Raw genomic sequence first — 12,023 nt, forward strand, 5'->3', positions numbered from 1 at the left:
ATGATTTTTTTCTAGTTATCCACTGAAAGCTTGTTTCACTTGCTATAAACAAATACATGGTTGTTTACATTTACATTAAAAGAACACTTTCATGAATATTTTTAAAATGTAAAATACATGTGTACATGCACATATAAGACGTACATTTGTAAAAATATTTTTTTCCTATGACTTAGTTGCTTACTGTAGGAACTTAAACTATGACAGTTTTGACATGTTTTGGACTAGCCCAACTCTTTATGGGGGATTCTCAGCATTTGCTTTGTTATTTGCAAAAGCATTCCCTGGAAAGGACCTACACAACTATGTCCCACAGCACACTATTTGCACTGTTCTGCTGACATCCAGAGGTTGCTCTTGAAAATAAAGGGATTCTCGAGAATCCCCATAAGGAGATGAACTAGTCTAAAAACTGTCAGATGTTTACTAACTGCTGTAAGTGACAGCAACATAATAGGAAAGTAATTTATAGTTCACTTAATTCTGGGACGACCGCACATTTTATAGGTATACATGCGCATGTACTATTTTTTTACGTAACCTGGGGATCATCTAGTGTAAAAAAATGAATTTCCCCATATCCTATATTAATTAAAGGTGCAAAAAATGTATATGGTCATCAGGACTTTTTAGGGGATACTCACTGAACTGATAGTTAAGTTATTTATGTAATTAAAAACAATGAAGTAAACACTTATAGCAAATATTTCCACCAGAGTACAATAAAGTATTTAATGTATTTTGCGTAAGTATTAGCCTTCCTTCTTGGATGTTTATTATATCTGACAACATTCAAGCTTTATGGAAGAATCATCATATAACCATGTATCTAATTTACATATACACGTAGTCCCTGGTTAACGAACAAGATAGGGACTGTAGGTTAGTTCTTAACCTTAATCTGTTCTTAAGTCAGAATAGTGTGCCATCTCTGTCCCCTGTACCTCCTCTGTGCCCCCCTGTGCCTCTATTGTCCCCCTCTGTGTCACCTCTGCCCTCTGTGCCTGCTTACACAAGTTTAAAAGCCATTTTTTCTTTGAAATTTGTAACCGGTTCAGCACCGCAGTGTCAAAAACCTCATACATCCAAGCAACGTTCACCTCCCATTCATTCGCCAATAACTTTATTGCTACTTATCACAATTAATTGATCTATATCTTGTTTTTTCCGCCACTAATTAGACTTTCTTTGGGTAGTACATTTTGCTAAGAATTATTTTTTTCTAAATCCATTTTAACAGGAAGATTAAGAAAGAAATGAAAAAAATTCATTATTTCTCAGTTTTTGGACATTATAGTTTGAAATTAATATATGCTACCGTAATTAAAACTCATGTATTTTATTTGCCCATCTGTCCCATTATTATAACCGTTTAAATGATGTCCCTATCACAATTTATGGCGCCGATATTTTATTTAGAAATAAAGGTGCATTTTTTCAATTTGCGTCCATCACAACTTATAAGCTTATAATTTAAAATAATATAATAACATACTCTCTTGACATGCATATTTAAAAAGTTCAGACCCTTAGGTAACTATTTATGTTGTTTTTTTTTTTTTATTGTATTTTTTTTCTCTTAGTAAAAAATGTATGTGGGTAATTTTTGGTGTGGGAGGGAAACAGCTATTTTTAAATGTAAAATAATATAATTGTTTAATGAAAAATGTATGTGGGTGCAGTTTGCTATTCGGCCACAAGATGGCCACAGTCAAAAAAGTCCTGGATGCGAATGATCTCGCATCCAGGAACTAAAAAAAGATGGAGAAGCTTCCTGGGGGCAGAAATACTGCGCTCTTTCTCAATAGAAAGCGTCGGTTTTTCTGCGGGGAAGTTAGATCTGTGAATGGGAATTATATTCCCATTCACTGATCGGGGGGCTAGCGCTGGGCGTCGGGAGCGCCCGATCGTGCGGCACCATGCGGCGGCAGCAGCAGAGCCTATCTGGACGAGTAAGTTCGTCCAGATAGGCCGAAATGGTTAAAATCGATTTTCTCAAAAACTCCAATTTGTAAAAAATTTTTTGACATGTTCCCATGGAAACACAGAATCTATGCTGTTCGTATCGGCAGATCATCCGTAAGTCAGGCGTTCGTAAGTCGGGGACTATCTGTACAGTATCACTCTGGGTCAAGCGAGCCCTATTATTTGATGCATTGCACAAAAGAGTATTCACTTCTTCAGCGGAAGATCTCAGCTTTTGAATATGAATATCTAAAAAATGAGGTTATTATCTTCATAAATTATCAACACAAAGTACAACCCAAACAGAGAAATAGAAAAAGTGTTAGAGAGGATGGGAGGGGTTATAATAGTGGCCCTTTAGATATTTGCCATTTAACATTCTTCACTCTGAAGTGACCCTGAACTAATGCATCTACATTACTTTCTTTGGGAACATAACAGGTTTTGTTTTAAAAGACCACTGTCGCAAAAAAATAAAATAAAAAATAGGCAGTTAAAATCTGAAAGAACCGAATCTGGTTTTGGGCCAGTCCATCTCCTCATGGGGGATTCTCAAGGTTTTTTGTTTTTGTTTTCAACAGCATTTCTTGAACGGCAGTTAAACTGCCAAATAGTAAGATACTAACCATTATGTCAGTTAGACTTTGCAACTGCTGTTTAGGAAATGCTGCTGAAAACAAAGAAAACCCTGATAATCCCCCTTGAGGAGATGGACTGGCCCAAAACCTGTCGATTCTGCCAGATTTTAACTACATTCTTTTTTCGCGATAGTGGTCCTTTAAGCTCAAAGCTTAAACATAATTAAACTAAATACCTGAGTGATGATCGACTGGAACATACAATAATTAAAAATCAGAAAATGGGGTAGGTGTAACAAGAACGTGTATAAAACTTGCAGTCAGGGAAATTGAGGACTTCGGGGGTTAAATCAAAGGGAGATTGCCCATATTATTTTCCTCACCTGCTTGTTGTTGAGGGGTGGTACATGTTGCTGAAGCTATTAGAAAAAATTGCTAATTTGTGCCACAATTGTTACTGTCACGCCTATTGAATTCCTTGAGAGGTATGATTAAAGAGCTTAGGCTACATTTAAAAATGACTGTCATGTAAGATAACTAATGTTTAGTATGTTTGCTTAATTAACTTTTGGCTAAGGATTGCAACACATTAAGTAGCTAGTAGTTAGTGCATGTTGAAAATAAACACATCTGGTCCCGCAATGAGTGAGAGTTCTCTCTGTGTGGGTGACAGATGTGGCGATCATTTACCCTGCTCTCTGTATTTAAATATTTAACGGCACACTGGAGGAGATGCCTTAAACAGACTGCCTCTTAGCCAGCTAAATGTTTTCAAAGTGCCACGTTTATGGCCAGTTGGATATTTTTTGGCATTAATAACTTCCTTGTCTTTAAATATATACATATTTAGTTTGTTATTGTTTTTTTTATGAAACACTGTTATACGAATAAGCATAAAGAGCATATTCAAAATGTTTGCTGCAGTTAGGTTCAGGGGAATCTAAATGTTAGAAATAATATTTTTATGCTCTATAAATGACAAGTAGATCAATATAGGATAAATATGGAAAGATGCAGACAGAAGACTGATGTATATAAAGTACTGCACACTTCAAAAAGTGGTTTTAACCACTATGCTTCTAGGGGCTTGATTCACAAAAGGGTGCTAACACAATTAGCACGCCTAAAAGCTTTGGACATGCAAATTAGGGTGCTAAGTAGTTTGCACATCCAAAGCTGTTACTAATCGCTCATTAAGTTGGTGCGCCCGAAACGGTGCATCGGTGTGCGCGAAACGCCGCACCGTTCGTGTGTAAAATAGCTTTTCAGTCTATTTTGAGCGTGAACGGTGCAATGTTTCCCTTTGCGCACGCAAACGCTTGTGCGCATATTAGCGCGTGAAGTGGCCGTTTTAGCGTCCTAAGTGCCTTTTCACTAGCGTGCTAACACTTAGCACCCTTTAGTAAATCAATTCCTCTTAACTACAAGAACAGTTTTGATGTTTTAGCCATGCCCCTATTTAATCAGCAATAACTTTTTCACTACTTATAACACTTAGTTATGTACCATATACATAATTGGGGGGGGGGGGGGGGGGGGGGTTTAAGTAGACTTTCTTTGAGTGCCTTTTTCCTCAGCAATTATTTTATTTCCTGTGCAGTTTAAAGGGAAAAAGAAGAAATAAATGAAAAATTATCAAGTTTCTCTGTTTTCTGACCTTCTAGGTCTCTCGGTGCACATTGTACACTGTTAAATCACTGCATTTACAGTACACCTCATTTCCTCCTTATGGACCAGCGTAGTTTTGACAGTTTAGCGATGTCCCTTTATTAGCTCCCCACCCCATACAGATAGTCAGGTGTGCCCCTTTATTAGCCTTCCCCCCAATGTGGATAGCCAGATGTGGCCCAGTATTAGCCTGCCCCAGTAAAGATAGCCAGATGTGCCCCTTTATTAGTCCCCATATGGAAAGCCAGTTGTGCTCCTTTGTTAGCTTTCCTCCCATAAATAGCCAGATGCGACCCTTTATTAGCCCCCATTGATAGCTAGATGTCCACCCTTTTTAGTCTCCCTATATAGCCAGATGTGCCCCTTTGTTAGCCCATGTATAGATAGTCTGATTTGCCCCTTGAGTAGCCCCTCCCCAGTATATATAACCAGATTAGCCTCCCTTATTAACCCCTCAGTATAGACAGCCAGATGTGCCCCTTTATTAGCCCCTCTCATAGATAGCCAAATGTGCCCCTTTATTAGCCCCCCCACCCCATATAGATAGCCAGATGTGCCCCATTATTAGCTTTCCCCCAGTACAAATATCCAGATGTGTCCCAGTATTAGCCCGCACCAGTATAGATAGTCAGATGTGCCCAGAGGCGTATCTGGGTAATATAGCGCCTATGGCAAACACTGAAATTGCACCCCTGAGGTAGCCACCCAGTATAAGCAGCCAGATGGCCAGAGGTCACCCCCTAGTATAGATAGCCTGAAGTAGCTTTCTCAGTATAGGTAGTCAACCAGTTTAGGCTGCCCTCTCAGCAAAGGTAATAAGACAAGTTTACCCCCTCCCCGTGTAAGTAGCCCCCCCAAGTATAGCTTGCTAGAGCTAGCCCCCCAAGTATAAGTAACTTTTCATAGAGGGTGGTGCTCACGGTGCTTTGCAAGACTCATTGACTGTATACATATTAATTAAAAAGCATTCAAAATTAAGAGTCCATCAAGGAAATAAAAACATAGAAGATTCTTCATCAAAGACTGGATTGCAGATCTTCAAGATGTATATGGGCCACCACCACACCCTTTGTGTGCCACTCACCGCAACAAACAGACCAACCAATGGTCTATATGCACTTCGGGACCGTTCCCGGGTCGTCCCCCACCTCTCTGGCACCAATAAGTGGCAAAGTCCTCCCTTTAGGCCGACTGTCCTCTTGGTTACCTCAATAAAAAGCCTCATATAGTGCAATATTCCTTTAAAAGGTTTATTATTAAAAAATACAGGTTACACTCACATGCTTCTCCATAAAATGCTCGCTCAGAGTAATTTGTTTATACGGGCTCTCCCCCTTAATTGATGGCCATGGCTGGCAGGCTCCGGATAAGCATATGCTCCCTCTCACCTCCGCCGCGCGCTCGGTGGATGAAAGGACCTTCCGCGTTCGCCGCCTCGCCACCGCTGATAGACGCTAGTATTCCTTCCGCATCAGACTCCGCGGAGTCTGATGCGGAAGGAATACTAGCGTCTATCAGCGGTGGCGAGGCGGCGAACGCGGAAGGTCCTTTCATCCACCGAGCGCGCGGCGGAGGTGAGAGGGAGCATACGCTTATCCGGAGCCTGCCAGCCACGGCCATCAATTAAGGGGGAGAGCCCGTATAAACAAATTACTCTGAGCGAGCATTTTATGGAGAAGCATGTGAGTGTAACCTGTATTTTTTAATAATAAACCTTTTAAAGCAATATTGCACTATATGAGGCTTTTTATTGAGGTAACCAAGAGGACAGTCGGCCTAAAGGGAGGACTTTGCCACTTATTGGTGCCAGAGAGGTGGGGGACGACCCGGGAACGGTCCCGACGTGCATATAGACCATTGGTTGGTCTGTTTGTTGCGGTGAGTGGCACACAAAGGGTGTGGTGGTGGCCCATATACATCTTGAAGATTTGCAATCCAGTCTTTGATGAAGAATCTTCTATGTTTTATTTCCTTGATGGACTCTTAATTTTGAATGCTTTTTAATAAATATGTATACAGTCAATGAGTCTTGCAAAGCACCGTGAGCGCCACCCTCTATGAAAAGTTTCTAATATATTGTTATAGAGGAGGCGAACTGGTGTTATATACATGATAGGAGTTTGGATAGTCTCTCTGCTGTGAGCGCTAACCTCTTGCTGCAAAATTTTTTACCCCAAGTATAAGTAACCAGAGGTAACAGCCTAATATAGGTAGCCAGAGGTAGTTCACCCAGTATAGGAAGCCCCCAGTGTAGGTTGCTCTACCAGTATATGTAGTTAGAGGTGTCTCCCCAGTATAAGAAGCCTTCTTTAGCATAAGTGCTGAGAGTTGACCCCCAGCATATGCAATACAGGTGAGAGGGTTTCCCTAGTATGTGTACCCCCCAAAGATTCCCTCAGTATAGGTGATGACAGGTGTCCCCCTAGTATAATTACCTTCCTCCCTCCCCCAAGTATAAGTAGTGAGAGATGTCCTGCAGTATAAGAGTATAAAGGTGAAGCACGAGGGAGGAGGAGGCAGCCATGGCGCCCATGGTGCTTTGGTGCCCATGGCACGAGCTATGCCTGCACCCCTCTAGATACGCCTCTAGATGTGCCCCTTTATAAGCCCCCCATATAGATAGCCTGATGTGCCTCCTTTTTAACCCCCGTATAGATAGCCAGATGTACAACTATATTAGCCCTCATTTAGATAGCCCAATGTGCCCCTTTATTAGCCGTTCTCCCATAGATAGCCAGATGTGCCCCTTTATTAGCCCATCATTGATAGCCAGATGCTCCCCCCCTTATTAGCCTCCCCATATAGCCAGATGTGCCCCTTTATAAGCCCCATATAGATAGTCTGATGTGCCCCTTTATTAGCTCCTCCCCCAATGTAGATAGCCAGATATGCCCCTTTATTAACACCCCCGTTATAGACAAACAGGTGTGCCCCTTTATTAGCCCCAACCAGTAAAGATAGCCAGATGTGCACCTTTACCTCCCCCAGTATAGATAGCCAGATGAGCCTCCTTATAAGCCCCTGTTAGATAAGCCCCTGTTAGATAGCCAGATGTACTCCTTTATTAGCCTCCCCCCATAGATTGTCAGATGTGCCCTTTCATTAGCCCCCTCACCCCATCTAGATAGCCAGATGTAATTGTCTGATGACCCTATATACTGCACACTAATACACATTGCTGAAACCTGCTCAGCAACTGGGCAGTGTGTTTTCCACAATAAAAAAACAAAACCTTGAAATCAACAAACATAATCAGGCAGCGTATATATATATATATATATATATATATATATATATATATATATATATATACATACACATATATATACATTCATACATATATATGTATATATATATATATGTGTGTGTGTGTGTGTGTGTATATATATATATATATATATATATATATATATACATACCTTGACCTGGCTGGCCTGGCTACTGTGCTGGCTTGCATTTTTGGCTGCTTGCTGGCAATGGTGGCCTGGCTACAGTTCTGGCTGGAATATTGGGATACTTGTTCTTCTGGCTACCATGCTGGCTGGCTTCTTGGGCTGCTTTCTGTCCTGGCTACTATGTTGGCTGGCATCCTGGGTTACTTGCTGGCATAGCTGGCCCAGCTACTGTGCTGCCTGGCATCCTGGGCTGATGGCTGACCTGGCTACTGTGAAGGTTGGCATAATGGATTGTTTGCTGGCATGGCCTAGGCACTTCTTTAAGAAGACAGCGGCAGATCTCCAAGCAGCAGACAGTGGCTGCAGCAATATGTAAGGGGTCAGAGCAGTGGGCAAGGCTTAGTGTCGCCCTGTAACACCTATTTACAGCACAGCAGGGGTAAGGCTTTACCATGGCTCCCTATCACATTCAACCAAATTTCACTGTGCTGAGCTCCTCCCATCGAGATGGCACTGCAGCACTTTTAGTAGGCACTAACCACTAAATACCAGGAATACTCCACAAGGCCTTTTGTTGTTTGAGACTCTGTTACCAGCCAAGACTTTTTGGCCCTTGCAGGAGTCACTCTGATGCTTACATTTGCACATTTTCCTGTCTAGGGAATTGCTTCCTAAAATTCCCACCCCATATCATGTCACTGGTTTTAATGTTATGGATGATCAGTGAGTAAATATAACTACAATTATAATTGGGTTTGCATCTTTCAAAGCATGTAAAATCAGTACAAGGTTCACCTGGTAATGTGGGCGCTGCTAAAGGCTACTATGTAATAAGCAGCTATAGCAGTGCCCGATAAGCAGTTTGTGTACAAGAGTTCACCTATAGTATAGGTGAACTCTGGATATTGACCGAGCAGTGTCGGAGTGAAAATAGGTGCTGGGGGTAGGGTATAATTTAGGTGCTAGGATGTTGTTTAGGTGCTGGGGTATTGTAATTAGCAGTAAGGTGTTCTGCTATAGCCAAGTCAAGTTGCCATGTGCAGGGGAGGGGGTTAATTTAGGTACCAAGGTGTCGGAATAGACATTTAAGCTCTCGGCTATAAGATAGTCGAATGCTAAGTGGCTGGGGGGACTTAAGGTGCAGGATTATTGATTTAGATGGTGGGGTTGGTGTTAGACATATACTGTATAGGGGAGGGCTAATGTTGGGCATGGGTGTGCAGAGATTAGTGTTATTATTATTATTATTATTTGGTATTTATATAGCGCCAACATATTACGCAGCGCTGTACAGTGTATATATATTTAGATCTTGTCACTAACTGTCCCTCAAAGGAGCTCACAATCTAATCCCTACCATTGCCATATGTCTATATTATGTAGTGTAAGTACTGTAGTCTAGGGCCAATTTTAGGGGGAGCCAATTAACTTATCCGTATGTTTTTGGAGTATGGGAGGAAACCGGAGTGCCCGGAGGAAACCCACGCAGACACGGAGAGAACATACAAACTCTTTGCAGATAGTGCCCTGGCTGGGATTCGAACCAGGGACCCAGCGCTGCAAGGCGAGAGCGCTAACCACTACGCCACCGTGCTGCCAGTGTTAGGCATATACTGTATAGGGGAAGGTTAGTGTGAGAAAAGATTTATAGTGAGGGATAATAGAATAATAGTATTCTACTATTGGGATTTCCTTGCGTCCAATTTACAGGCGCTCCTTTTGAATGTATGCTGCATCTTTACATAAAAGATAATAACCTTTAATAGACATATTAGCTACCATTAATGTGCAAGTAATGTTTGCATCTGGGTTTCATTGTGAGAACTGCAGAAAGAGGTTTCCGTGGTTTAACCAACATACATTTTAGCATCCCATTTCTCTAAACTTTGCCACCTGCACTAGTCTAATGTAATCTCGGAAATGTGCAAGTTGCTGGATTTAACAAAGACCTTTTCATAAACCATCCCAGTGCACTGTACCTGTTCACTTTTATACAGTTATTAAATAAGTCTTCTTTAATTTGGTAGGTCTCGGTTGGATACTAAAACTTCTTTACAAATAGTCTACTATTCACTAATCAAGTCAGCCATTATTTTTCTTTTAAAAATCGCTAGGGTCGTTTATTCATTTTAGTGCTTGTTCTTGATTTCAAAATATCTTTAGTCATTATAATTTTAATAACTTTTTGAACAGTTGCCAGTTTAATTTTCAGTGTGTGAAAATTAGAGGTAAATTATTTATTACTTTCAGCAAATGTCTTTCACAATTTTATTTAATATTTTTTTAATGGATCATAAAATGACAGTCTTTTATTGTACACTCGTAAAACAAGTAGCAAATGAATACTTTGCAAATAGGTTTTCTGTGGATTGAAATGTCAACCGTAATTCACTGGATGTGAAATTCTTTAATCAGGTATGTGGCAAAAGGCCATGTCCAGTTTACTATGGTAGCCTTGTCTACTGGACAAAACGGAAAAGAGCAGCACATATTGCTTGCACTGTTTTCATAATTCCAAATTTACAATGGAATGAAAACATTATCACCTAGGATGAGACTTCAAAATGCTTCCTTTTGCCAGTCCTTATATACCTTATTTCATAACTCTCAGGCTAGGTTTACAGTAGGACATTGTGGTGTTGTGCTATAAAGTTTTAAAACGCACCTTACCGCATTATTGTAATGAGAAGTGTTTGCGACGTTCACAGTGCAACGTTAGAGTTTAACCACTTGAGGACCACAGTCTTTTCGCTCCTTAAGGACCAGAGCCTTTTTATCCATTCAGACCACTGCAGCTTTCACGGTTTATTGCTCGCTCATACAACCTACCACCTAAATGAATTTTGGCTCCTTTTCTTGTCACTAATAAAGCTTTCTTTTGGTGCTATTTGATTGCTCCTGCGATTTTTACTTTTTATTATATTCAGCAAAAAAGACATGAATTTTGGCAAAAAAATGATTTTTTTTAACTTTCTGTGCTGACATTTTTCAAATAAAGTAAATTTTCTGTATACATGCAGCACGAAAAATGTGGACAAACATGTTTTTGATTAAAAAAAAACCATTCAGCGTATATTTATTGGTTTGGGTAAAAGTTATAGCGTTTACAAACTATGGTGCCAAAAGTGAATTTTCCCATTTTCAAGCATCTCTGCCTTTTCTGAGCACCTGTTATGTTTCATGAGGTGCTAAAATTCCAGGATAGTATAAATACCCCCCAAATGACCCCATTTTGGAAAGAAGACATCCCAAAGTATTCACTGAGAGGCATGGTGAGTTCATAGAAGATTTTATTTTTTGTCACAAGTTAGCGGAAAATGACACTTTGTGAAAAAAAAACATAAAAACAAAAATCCATTTCTGCTGTGACAAAAAAAAGAAATCAGCCACGGACTCACCATAGCCCTCTCTGAATACCTTGAAGTGTCTACTTTCCAAAATGAGGTCATTTGTGGGGTGTATTTACTGTCCTGTCATTTTTGGGGGTTCAAAATTGTAAGCACCCCTGTAAAGCCTAAAGGTGCTCATTGGACGTTGGGCCCCTTAGCGCACCTAGGCTGCGAAAAGGGGTCACACATGTGGTATTGCCGTACTCAGGAGAAGTAGTATAATGTGTTTTGGGGTGTATTTTTACACATACCCATGCTGGGTGGGAGAAATATCTCTGTAAATGACAATCTTTAGATTTTTTTTACACACAATTGTCCATTTACAGAGAGATTTCTCCAACCCAGCATAAGTATGTGTACAAATACACCCCAAAACACATTATAGTACTTCTCCTGAGTACGGCGATACCACATGTGTGGCACCTTTTTGCACCCTAACTGCGCTAAGGGGCCCAAAGTCCAATGAATACCTTTAGGATTTCAAGGGTCATTTTGAGACATTTGTTTTCAAGACTACTCCTCACGGTTTAGGGCCCCTAAAATGCCCGGACAGTATAGGAACCCCACAAATGACCACATTTTAGAAAGAAGACACCCCAAGGTATTCCGTTAGGAGTACGGTGAGTTCATAGAAGATTTTATTTTTTGTCACAAGTTGGCGGAAAATGACACTTTGTGAAAAATCCAATAAAAATCAATTTCCGCCAACTTGTGACAAAAAATAAAATCTTCTATGAACTCACCGTACTCCTAACGGAATACCTTGGGGTGTCTTCTTTCTAAAATGGGGTCATTTGTGGGGTTCCTATACTGTCCGGGCATTTTAGGGGCCCTAAACCGTGAGGAGTAGTCTTGAAAACAAATGTCTCAAAATGACCCTTGAAATCCTAAAGGTATTCATTGGACTTTGGGCCCCTTAGCGCAGTTAGGGTGCAAAAAAGTGCCACACATGTGGTATCGCCGTACTCGGGAGAAGTGGTTTAATGTGTTTTGGGGTGTATTTTTACACATACCCATGCTGGGTGGGA

General features: G+C 40.6%; 1 protein-coding gene across 1 annotated transcript in view; it reads left to right on the forward strand.

Moving 5' to 3' along the window:
- The window catches only part of ANTXR2 (ANTXR cell adhesion molecule 2), a 227,514-nt gene that overhangs the window by 109,140 nt on the left and 106,351 nt on the right, over positions 1–12,023 (forward strand). The window lies entirely within an intron of this gene.

The sequence above is a fragment of the Hyperolius riggenbachi genome, chromosome 1 (genome assembly GCF_040937935.1).
Source record: "Hyperolius riggenbachi isolate aHypRig1 chromosome 1, aHypRig1.pri, whole genome shotgun sequence".
NCBI lineage: Eukaryota > Metazoa > Chordata > Amphibia > Anura > Hyperoliidae > Hyperolius > Hyperolius riggenbachi.